This window comes from Parus major, chromosome Z, assembly GCF_001522545.3.
Source record: "Parus major isolate Abel chromosome Z, Parus_major1.1, whole genome shotgun sequence".
Classification (NCBI taxonomy): domain Eukaryota; kingdom Metazoa; phylum Chordata; class Aves; order Passeriformes; family Paridae; genus Parus; species Parus major.
In genome coordinates, this window is record NC_031799.1 from 20,414,167 (window position 1) to 20,426,593 (window position 12,427).

The 12,427-nt window shown below is 36.6% G+C and overlaps 1 protein-coding gene across 10 annotated transcripts in view; it reads left to right on the plus strand.

Moving 5' to 3' along the window:
* The window catches only part of ERBIN (erbb2 interacting protein), a 116,811-nt gene that overhangs the window by 407 nt on the left and 103,977 nt on the right, over window positions 1-12,427 (plus strand). For 8 of the 10 annotated variants that reach the window (XM_015652939.3, XM_015652940.3, XM_015652938.3 and 5 more), the window contains exon 2: window positions 185-268. The gene's annotated coding sequence lies outside the window, so the exon portion shown is untranslated. Of the gene's footprint in view, window positions 1-32; window positions 269-435; window positions 697-12,427 lie in introns of those variants that run through there. The other 2 variants (XM_015652934.3, XM_015652945.3) reach the window with 2 other exon arrangements.

Sequence of the window (12,427 nt, forward strand, 5' to 3'; positions counted from 1 at the left end):
GTCGCCGCCGGGCGGGGCCGGCGCGACTCGGGGCCGCCCGCGGGGCAGACCCCGGCAGAGGCCGGGAGGAGCCCGGCTGCTCTGGTACCCTCTCCCCGTGCGCACGAACTCCCCCGTCCTTGGCGAAAGCTGCTTACATTCCTTCTCCTTTTCCCCCCATTCTCTGCCCTCTGCCTCACTGAAGAAGAAAATTCGATTGGATATTACTTCAGGTCGGAAGAAAGTCCTGCCTGCTGGATCTGGTTTAGACGACGCCCCGACAGCTAAGGTAAATAGGGAAGGCTTGGGATCAGCAGCAACAAAAACAACAGAAAAATCCTTCCTCTGGGAAAGGGGTGGAGAAAAAAAAAAAAAAATCAAGGAGTTAAGGCTTCGTTCTATATCCTGTTTTTGGCCTTTATATTTTGTCTCTGTTTTCCGCCTTGGCCTGCACAGTTTAGCTGCTCATTGTGTTTCTCCCCGTCTCGCCTGAACGTGTGTACCGAGGCGCTGGTTTCATGGAGGCAGGGAAAGAGTCTGCGAGACCGAAAGTTTTTAATCTCATCGGACACAGAAGTTTCTTTGTTCGGTCCGAGAAGGCACTGAGCTGAAGCTGCTCGACTGCGTAACTGCTGCTTCAGCTCCCTCCCTTCCAAAACGTTTGGTAACCCTGCGAGTACAATTAATATATTGGGAAATGAGAAAGTCATGAAGGAGGTAAAATATTTTATTTAATCAAAAGATCTTGCGGCTTCGTTCTTATGTCTGCCTTGTTTTCTGGAATATCAGTTAATGTCTGGCCGGATTTCTTCAGGATTGCTATTAAGTTTCTTCATGAAAATTTGCCCTCCTGGTCATCTGTAAATGTCGCAGTTTTTCCACCTTCGATTGCTGCAGTCACCCGTCTTCTTCCCCTTTACCGTCTCTGTTCTCAAAGCGACAAGTTGGAGTGCTTGTTTTTCAGCTTGTATAGCGGAGGTCTGTCCTGCATTTTGATTCTTTGCAAAGTTGATCTTAAGAACCTTAATTTAAAGTAAAATACAGAACAGAAGCAAAGCAGCTAGCTAGTTAGTTGTCTGATTTCTTTAAAGTGGATGCAGTTGACGATGTTAATGTAGCCTTGTTTTTGATGACTACTTTCCCCCTTCCAATTTTTGAAAGAACTCCTTTTTGAAGCAGTTGAAGGGGAAACTAAATGTGAAGTTTTGGTTTAAAATTTTGTACCTCTGGTGCTTGTGGTGCCATCTAACTAGAGGCATGTTTATTTCACATTCATCAAAGAGAGAATTACAGGTTAGTTCTTTCGTGAAGGCAATGAGTTTCTCATATTGTGAATGTTCAGAATGAGGCAGAAACCATAGCTCTGGAATGCTGGTTCCTTTTTGTCAAACTTGGAAGCAACATGTTAGTCTGATAGATGTGTATGCTTCGGTCTTGCCAGTGTCTGACGTGTATTGGTATTTGGGAGTCTTGGACAAAGTAATTTCTGTGCAAAAGTTTTAATGCTCCTAAACAGGTAGTTCTTTAACATCATGGAGTAATTTAGAGCTTTAAGAAAAAATAATCCAGCTCTTCTGTTTGATATACTGTAAGGAGAAGTATTAACATATAAATACCTAAAGTGGGTTCAGTGGCTGGTAACAAATGAATAATTTGGCTTGCAGTTTACAGACTTACCTTTCCAGGCAGCAGTAAGAGTTATTCTTAGGCATTAGAAAGATCTGGACAAAATAAATGGCAGTGAACTTTGCTTTCCTTATGTGGCTGATGCTTGGCAGAAAGGCTGAATAGAGTAATCCTTTTACAAAGAACCATCCCTTTCCAGAGCAGTGTTTCAGTCCCAATAATGACTGAGATTCTTGAGAGGAGGATGAGGAGTTGTAGCCGTGCATGACAAATTTAGTTGTAAACCAGTATGTTCATAATCAAGGCAATTTTGTTTCTTTTCAGGCCTTTTGTGTTTCTCATGATGCACTTGATATTTTTCAATGCCATGTAGAAGAATAGTGCCTTGTAGTGGAGGCACAACTTTCTACGCTAGTGTTTTGTCACCATGGTAGCTATGGATAAGGCCCTTTTAAATGATGAAAGTGTAATTCAGTACTCCTTACAGCTCATGGTTATATCATTGAATGCCATTCATGTCATTAACATAGTTTGGGAGTAACATGAAGGGATGCATTCTTTCTTGAGATTGACGATCACAACTAAAAATCAGTCATATTTAGACATCAGTCATATCAGACATTGATATTCTTATTATGAAGAAAATTATTTAACTTTACCCATGGTAGCTCATGTGCTTGAAACAGCACTTTTATAGCTAGGTGTTGATGGCTTGGGGAAACGTTCTTTTGACCTGACTGGTTCTTACTCCTGAACTAAATTAAGCAGGAGTAAACATCGCTAATTTTAAGAAGGTATGCTTGCAATCAAAAGAGCTAGAAGTTGCAGTATATGGCAAAATATGGAACATGATTACCATTAAGATGATTATTATATTAATAAATTATGAATTGATCTGTCTTATATATAAGCTGAACAGTAGATAATGATTCGTGTAAATATAAAGCTCTGTTAGGGTATCAATTTGCACATCTTGTTCATATAGAGTGGGTGAGGGGGCTCTGTGGAGAAAATATTAATGATTGATAATTTCTTAGTGTATTAAGCCGGTGGTCTCAGAAAACAGTGTTAAGATTTGTTCTTGGTGAATTTGTTGAGAGCCTGTAGTCCCAGGCATTAAGAGCCATGCTTGGAAGATCAAAGCTAAGGAAAGGGTTGCACATGTGTAACATACATTATACCTCACATGTTAGCAGTAGGTTCTAGAAATAGAAGGGGATGGGAGCAAATTCCTCAGCTCAGCTTTCCTGTGTTTCTGTAATGAATCACTGTCTGTCTGCTCTGCATTCTTATTTTGTTTTTGTCCTTCCTGCTCCTAAGCGAAAAGGAAAATGTTTTCGGGAAAATGTTATGTAAAGATCAAATAGTTGACATGTTGTATCTTCAGGAGATTCTCCCTATAGAGTAACTTGATCTGCTGAAGAAGTGCCTGACATTTAATCCACATAGAGGAATTAGAAATCTAACCTTTTCCAAATGAGTTGCTGGTAGAGTTGGCGGAAGAGTTACTCATACAGATATGAAAATAGTAGACAGTATTCCTATGTGAGCATGCAAATGCTCACGGTGACATTTGGAATAGATTGTTAAATGAAGATTATCTGGAAAATGAAGATTTATAAATATTGCTATTTTACCTTGTCAGCTTTTGAGAAGGACACTTCTCATATCAGAATGAAAACATTGAAGGTAGTTTGAGTACCAAATAGTCTCTTTTTGATCATGGGTATGAGATTGTTTTTAAGATTTCTTTTGTTGTAAAAGGGTTAATTAACTGAAATACAGCTTTCACGTTGAACTAAGAATACAGGGTCTGAGTGTTGAGTCAAATCTTAAAGATGTAAGTTTTCAAAGTAAGGATGGTGTTTTAGGAGAGATTTATGTATCTCTCATCTAATTAAAATGGAAAAAATTGTTATGCTGGAATCAATAGTATTTTTCTTATGTAGTAATCTCAGGATAATTGAGCTTTTTCTGCTGCCTTGCCTTCATTGTTGCCAGATGAAAAATTGTTTGCACCTGGTGGGCTAATACAATGCTTATTCTTCAAAAACCACTGGCCTATGGAACTGCACAATGCTTATTCTTTAGGAAGAACTGGAAAGCAACCAGCCCAGTTGTGCCAACTTTTACAAGTTCCCAAGCAGTCAGCTATGACTTTGGGGTTGCTGGGCACCAGCAACCACCAGAGAGACCCCCAGGACAGAGGAGCACATGCAGAAAGGGGAGGGAAAATATGTTATTGATTTTGGGAAAATGGTTATCATTAGTATGTTTATTCCAGGAAATCAATGAATATGTATGTAAAATATATTATATAAACAGGAGCTTTTTCTGTACTCAACATGCATGGTATTTTGAAGGAGATAGCCTCTTGTACATCCTGCCACATAAAGAATGCCTACTTTTTAATGCTACATTGATGATAAAGAGTTTTTTATTTTTACCAATTTTTGGTAACAGTTTTGGTGACCTAGATGGGACCTAGTCCTGAAATTCAGTAGATTCAAATGAACATCATTAGTTCTTTTTAAGATACTTACATCTCTTATGCTTAAATTTCAGTACAGGTGTTTGAATTATTACTCATTGTACTTTCCCTAAAGGGGGTACAGAAGCATAATATTTCAACACTAGATTGCAATTATACCTTCAAAAATACATTGTGACTTCACATAATTGAGAAGTAAAACTGAACAAACATCTTCCTTTGGTCTAAATGAAACCAAACTGAAGTGTACTTACATTGGAGAACATCAGCATTGCAGCTGTCCTGCCTAGGGTAAAAAGTTAAAGTTAAAAGTTTAAAAGTAAAAGTTCAAGTTAAAAAGTAGATTAGTTTCTTTCTGTTCTTGCAAGGAATTTGTAGATACTTGACAGTAAGCAATCACTATGCACAGGAACAAACAGTGACAATTAAGCAGAGTCTGAGGTCACTCTGAACAGTCTTGGCTATCGTAGAGGTCCTGGTAGTTCTATAATCTCAGAAGGTAACCAAGCCTTATAAGGTTCAATCTTATTACATAAGATGTTTTGCATAGGTTGTGCATTGTCTTGCTGTGAGCTCCTAGTGCTCAAGGGCTACTTCTTGTGTCAGTTGTCTGGGGCCAGCTTTAGGAGTGAAAGAAGCTCAGAGGTGGTTTGAAGTATAAGTTGTAAATACTTCAAGTGAAACATTTATAATTTAAGTGTTTGTTTGGAATGGATGGTATTTTCCTGCAAAGTGGTCAGGGCTCTATTCTCCTTGCCGGGGAAAACACCAATCCCAATAAATAAATAAATTCAAAATGTTGTAAGTTCTGGTATTGTGTCAAAGGTAGATGCAGAAGGATGGTCTTGTTGTTGTGTTGTTTTTTTTTTTTTTTCCAAGTAATGTGCTTTGAGTTTCACTGCCACCTTTGGAGTCTACTCACCAGTTTTCAACTCTTAAGTTTGCTTAATAAGTTCCTGTTGCAACTGCGTAAGGGGTTCCATCTTCCCACACAGTTATGGAAGAGAAGTTTCATGTTCTTCCTTTGTCCTCTGTCCCACGATGTGGGGTATGTGATTAGTACATTTGCAGAAATTATTTATTCAGCATTCTTTGCCCTCCTCGTCCTTGGAGTTTTTCAGTACATATCTTCCAAATGTTCTAAGTTTTAAGAAGCAGAAGAGACGGTATAGGTGCTTTATGCTGCATCGGTGTATTTACAGAAACATCTGAAATGCAGTGCCAGATGACTGAATGTCATACACAGGTTTGGTCATCCAGAATGACTGTAGATATCTTTGTGTTTGAATGCTAGCAAGTGTTTCCAGGCTTGTCTAGAAGACTTGTGATGGACTGCTAAGGTTTGAGAGCTGCTGCTTTTTTCCCATGTAGCTGTTGTCTTCCTGGCATTACTCTACCAGAGGGGAGAAATAATAGTTTAGAAGATCAATCAATTTATCAGCAATTTGATCAAGTTATGCAGATCTTTTATTTTACAAGTAACCCTGAAGATGACACAGATTTTTATATTTAAAACGGGGTATCAGAGAACATTTATTATTGGGAATTACAGAGTTTTTTTTGTCTGTGGAAAGATGTTGCTTAAAAATCTGTATGTGCTTGTGCACGCTTGTGGTTAAAACAACAAAAAGCTTGGCTGCAGTTATATTTATAAGACTGAGGCCTGTATTTTCAGTAAAATTAAACTGAAGTGTGTCAGTATAGCAGTCTAAATCTTTTGTGACTTAAATGCTTTGTAAATGCTTGCTTTCCATGCTTATGCTACTGAGTGTGATATTTATGAAAGATATTTAGATGTTTAATTTACTTAGGTTCCACTTTGGCCTTTGAGTTGGGTCTATTTGAAGGGGGATCAGTGAATGTGCAGACAGCAGATAATGTTCACTGATCTGCTGCTGCTGGTATGTTAGCTTGCTGTGGCATGTTAGTCTGTGGTGGCCTGGAATGTGAGGTTGGTAGTTAGCTCCTTTTTGAAGAACATACTCATTTTGGGTTACTTCTGGTCACAAAATCATATGTGGTGCTAACCCTGGAGCTCTGTTGGTTATTTAATTTCTGAGCTGCTCTGTCTTTTTGGGGCATTGGCAGTAAAATTCATTACTGAGGGAGAAAATTCAGAAGTTCACTTCTTCATTCATACCTATTCAGTCTTTTATACCATTTGTGTCTGCTATGCTGTAGTAAACTTACACAAGGTGATTTATTCCAAGTAATTAATGAGTTCTTTAAACCTCTTGGTGGAATTACAGGCAAAGGGAATTGAGTGTGCAGTGCTAGAAAACAGTATTTGGAACAAACCTACAATTTTACTTGTGACTTTTGTCAGGTCACAGTTGTTGGTTCACATATGGGTGCCGGAAAACTATTAAAAACAAGGTAACCTAAGGAAGAAGTGGTAAAAAAGGATGGATACAGACATATTTAACCATCTTCTCAGAATATGACAGGGAGGGGAATCAGTTGGAACTCAGAATTTGTCAATCCATCTGGATGTGATCCTGATGAATAAGATCAGAAACATTGATAAGGGGGAAAAGAAATTTTGAGCTTCACTATTTTACTATAATATTGTTTATCTATAGTGGATCTTATTTGTGGTTTTAGGAGAGTTTTGTTTTCCTGAACGTTTTTTGAAGGTGTGGGCTTTCTGTGGCTATTAGACAATCCTGTTCTTCCAGTGTGTTATTTTTGATTTAGATGTTAAGGCTTTGGGTCTGGTATTAGGTATTTCATCTAACTAAATGAAAATGTAAGTAATACAAGTACTAGAAAAACAAGATATACTTAAAATAGATTTTTAATGGAGTTGAACTTAATTTACTCTTTCATTTGTATTTATCTGAGTGAGTTCATCAATTTTTCAGGGACCATTTATTTTGTTTTGTTTCATTGAAACAAAGCAGAAGAAATGCTGAGGCTGCTGGCATTCTGTGGTTCTTACTAGAAAAAGACAGTAAAGCATGCAGACATTTCTGTGTGAAGTTGTGGGATCTGTTGGAGATGTATTGTCAACATTTCAAATGTCCTGTAGTCTTCCGTGACATCAGTCTTGCAGCAGAATGTGGTGAGGTGTCAAGGGAAGGATTAAGGCCTTAATCTTTCGATGGGGCAGGTTTGAAGAAAGTGTTACAGAGTGGGAGAGAAACATGTCATTAAACAGTATTTTTCTCTTACCGTCTTTCTTACTTTGCTTCTCCCTTCCTTTTATGTTAGTTTACATAAACTAACCAATGAAAAACTGACAAATTGTTCCTTAACCTTTTAAAAACAGTACTTTCTCTTATCTGTGGAGGGAGTTCTTCCTTTTTTCCACTGAATTTAAAGTAGTATTATATATGTAATATATATACAAAATATATTTTCTCATTTTAGATTTGTAGCTCACACATCCTTCCACTGGTGTTAAATCTTGACCAAATTTTAAACTGCAGCTTCAAAGCATGAAATATCTGCAGAGGATAACTTTCCCTCAAATGTTACTCATTTCTGCCCAATTTTGTATTAACTTGGTTTTAATCTTTGAGAAGTCTAAAGTACACATTGGGTAATTAAAATTAATTGAAATTACAGCTATGAAATGCTCTGAAATTCCTGCATTGTGCTTTTCAGTCACTTTTTCCTATTCTGAGAAAAGAGGGTGACATGTTAATAACAAATAAGCGTGGCAGTGTCCCACTTTTTACTTCAGTAGTGTCAGAGTAGTATTGTACCTCTTTTTTTCTCATGCTGGAAAGCATGGGGTGTCAGAAGTGAAGTAATACTTTAAGTTGGGTTATTATTAAAATCAACTTTGAATTCAGTTTTGAGGCTGTAATTAGCATTTTGATGAGAAAGAAGACTCTTGAGTTCATCTTAAATCTTCTGTGAGGTGAAAAACTTGGTTTTGGCTTCTGATAGTGAATTATTATCCCTATTGAAAACAACACTTCTAAGAGCAAGTGTACTTAAATATAATTGTCTAAATTCTAAGTTATTTGTAAAAGTTTTATTGTAAGCAGTACACTCTTGTTCTTCCCTGTCTAAAGAGGGAAAGATACTTTAGAAACCATTCAGTAGTAGCCTTCTGCTAATTTTTTTGTATTAGTTGCTTATGTGATATGCAAAATGCCTGATAGAATAAAATAAAAATAACATAACAGCTCTCTTTTCTTTAATCATCATCCATTCACTTAGAGGAACACAACACTGAGTAAAGGAAAAAAAAATTTAGTACAAAAATACTAAGCTAAATGCTTCATCGCTGTGTTGGGAGTGAAAAGAGATTATAACTTGGCAAAAATCAAACATGCATTGTGAGAGAAAAGCTGAGTAAATAGAGGACAAGAATAACAGTGCTTACCCACATGGAAGATGTGAAAAGATTTGTAGTTACAGAGAACCACAGCCACTGCAGAGAGGACTAATTCTTCTGCATCATTGTTGCGACCAGCTAATTGGCATGCATTGGCATCTATGTATCAATTTTAAAATTAATGAAAAAAAACCCCAATAGGAGTAAGTAGCTTCAGGAGCTATGAATGTATGTCCAGGACAGTAACTCTTAAAACTGCTGAGAATAATGTTGAGATAATATGTAGTATAATTATTGTAATAAACCAGAGGGACAAGATTCTTAGAGTCTGGAAAATACAGCCTTATTCTGTTTTGGTGTTTGAACCTTTGCATTTTTTAAAAATAGTGGCTATGCCTTATTTTAGCCACTCCTTATTGTAGTTGAAAAGGTGTATAAAAGTGAAACTGTTTTTAAAGCTGTATTATGCATAAAGGCTTCTGCTTTTAGTGCTGCATTTTATATTAAACATGTAAGAATAAAAACTAGACTGGCTTGAAGTGGATAACACTTAGAAGACAGACAGAAGCGTTTAAAGGAGGAGGAATTATAAAGTAAAACGTAAGTCCAGTTCTATATACTATTTCTCTTCCACTAGTAGCTTGCAGTAGGGCACTGCATGAAGTGTTGGGGTGCATATTTATTTGTGGGTTTTGGTAGGACATATTTTTTTTAAATCTGCCAAATTCAAAATGGGAAATGAATATACATACCCGCATGTACTTCCTTTGAACTCTGATCTATGAATGTGCTTCCATTTCTCTTCCTGTTACCATAGATTGAATTATGTAACCTGTCTGGATTTGTTTTTCTGGGCAGTTACTAGCTAGAAGGTTTTGAGTGTGGTTCTTCCTTCCACTCCTGTGTACCCAGCATCTGCTTACTTTGTATCTAAGTGTTCTGCCCCTGCTGTGTTATTCTGACCTCTGTTGTTTGATCCCTCCTAGCTTTAGGTAGGAATTCGGGACATTTCATTTTTGAGGGAGAGTGCATGTAAAGGAAAGGCATCAGGGACTGGGGTTTTTTAATGTGTAGACCATACAATTTAGTAAGCATTTAAATATCCAGTAATTTTCTGATAATAGTTTCTTTTTTAAATTATTTTTTCCCCTTTTTGGTTTCTGTGTTGACCTGTTTTGTGTTGCAGATCACCTGAATTTATCTCGAGGCAATTATGTGCAGAGTCTGATTAATAGATGAGAACTTTTATTTTATAGTGAGCTACTGCATATTTACAGCAGTGCAGCTTGCTTGTCAAAAACCTTTGGTGTCTGCTGCAGATGGCTGCATAGTCTTAAGGAGTGGCTTCCTGGCTGCATTGTACATGAAGTGCCAAACACTGAGAGCAGTTTTGTTCTGGAATGCCAAAATACATTAAATCCATTCAGGAAGCAACATATGTCAAATGAATAAAAATACCATATTTATGTGAAACAGAATGTGGTAATTATGTTTTTCAAACCTATTTTATTTCCTGAGTTATGGGCTTAAAAAGGGCTTTTTGTATTGAGGATGGTATTAAATACCAATTGCTGACTTACACTTGTTAGCGTTTTCACTACTGTTTGTTTCCCCATCCCTTATTTTTTCTTGGTTTTACATATTCCGTAGATGGAAGTTAGAACCAGGAATCTATCAATAAGAATGAAGAAATAGGAAAATTATAATTATGTTTTCCTCCTTAGATATCTAAGCCTGTGCACAGTATGGAGGTTTTTGGTGGGTGATTTGGTATTTTTGGTTAATTGGAGGTTTTTTGGTTTTGTTTTTTTTTTGGTTTCTTGGGTTTTTTGAAGGCTAGTAGTGTATGTGTTTCTTTACAGTATTGACAGAAATATGTAATTGCTTGATACTACAGGTAGAAAACCATGGTTGATAAAAACAAGCAGTAAAGGATTTTTCTTCTGCTCAGTGTCTGATTTCAACAAGTTCTCAAGACAAGGAGTAAGAACATTTGCAACAAATAACTCCAGATATTGGAGGGTTTTATTATTAAAAAGGCAGAAGCCCAAGGCCATGTGTTTTTTTGCTTGTTATTCCATGTTGGCAAAGTAAGTGGTATTCACTTTAATTTCTCCTAGTTAGAAGGCAAAGATATTAAAGAGTCCATAGACAGAAAAATACGTGTGTCTCTGAAAGCTGTAATTTCATCTGATTAGTTTCTAACTAATATATTGCATAATTTTTACTAATCTGAAATAATTTAAAATATAATTTAAATTAAAATAATAAAATAAATAAATAAAATAAAAATAATTTATTAAAATAAATACAATTATTGATAAAAATAGTTTAAGCCAGAGGAACAAAGTATGTTTCTTTTTAAAGCAATTTTGCTTGTTCTTTCTGAATGTCATTTTTCTCTTGTTTTTTCTTTCTGTTCAGTCCCTGTGATTAGAAATGGAGTTAAAGATTAACTTCAGTAAATTAACTTACATAACATCCTAATTGCTGTTCAGTCTTGTGTAAGAAATGAGTGGTTCTTAGAAGAGAGGGCAAATATTTTACTTCCATAGCTGTGGAATGCATGGATTTATTTAAAACGAGCATTTAATAATGAAGTAGTTTCATGTGAAGCAGAATCTGTAGCAGAGGCCATAACTGCTATAATTTTTGTAGTTTTTGGGGTGATTATGAGAGATTAGTTGTAAAGCAGGTCTGGAAACTTGATGCATTCCTGTCTCTTGAATTGAAAAAGGAGGTGCTGCTGCATTTATTTTCTGGTTGAAATTCCACTCCCTGAGATTTTTAGCTGTCCCATGATAATGGTACCACCATTTAAAGATTTACTTTTCTGCTAAGAGGTGAGACAAATCCTGGAGCTGCCTGTTTGTATCTTGGTCAGCTCAGGGTTATTGTTGACTTTTGTATTTATTCTGGCGGTCCAGCTGCCTTCCCTGATTGTGATGTGTGTTAGTTTGATTGGTCTCAGCCTTCTTTGGGATAGTTATAAGAAAATCTATAGACATATGTTCAGTCATATAGACATATGAGCTTTCCTCTTCCTCTGCCTTTCTTCTTCTTTGAAGTGTGGCATTTATCTTCATTCTAGTCACCAAATTTTGTGTCTCATGGAATAGTGGTCCTGCTAGCCACAGGGAGGCCTGACTTGTTCAAGCACAGTTAATTCCAGTGTTTCTGCTCATTTCCCAGTTATCAATGGCTGCTGGAGTGGTCTATAGCTATTGAATTTTAGGAAGTACCAGAAGTAGTAACACAAAGAAATGTTGTCTCAAGTCTATGTTTTCCTTTAGTTCTTTAGTGTACCTGAAATGTATTTCAGGCGTATAGGCAGTTATCTGTGGGTGTCCCTCTCTTCCCTGCACCTTAGACCTATCTGTTAATGCTGTTGAGTCTGGCCTGGTTTGCTGACATTTACATTTTAGTTGTGAAATTCCAAGTTAAATCTTGCTTGCACTTTAGCCGTTGTCATCATGAGTAGCAGGAATTTATTTTCAAACAGACTTTGAAATTAGTTCTCACACCTGTGTTCAAGCTGGACTTGCTGCTCTCATAGTGTTAATGCAGTTGTTCAGAAAACATTAGCTTGATACAAAATTTGGGCTTCAGCTTTTGGAACATGTAAATGTTGCAGATTGCAGTGTACTTACAAGAGTTATAATGTATTTTCTTTTCTTACTCTTTAACCAACTGCAACTGCCATCGAAGCACTTTCCTAGACAAATAATGGTATGGAATCTACAGGGTTTTTTTACCCTTCTTTGCATTTATTCCAAAATTTTTTCCAAGATTTTTCTATACAGTTGCTTGTAAATACCTGTTTTATACTTCTCCATTAAAGAGTTGAGTTGTTTCATCATTGGTTGTTTTGTTTATTTTTAAGGTACTTTGTAACTTAATTTTACTCTATGATTCAATTAACCACAATGTATAATTGTTGTGACTTCTAAAAGCATATTGATTGTTATGCTTTGTTTCATCCTTTCTCCTTTGTGTCTCTTAACACCTTGGTAATGTTGATTTGGGAGCAAACTAGCAGC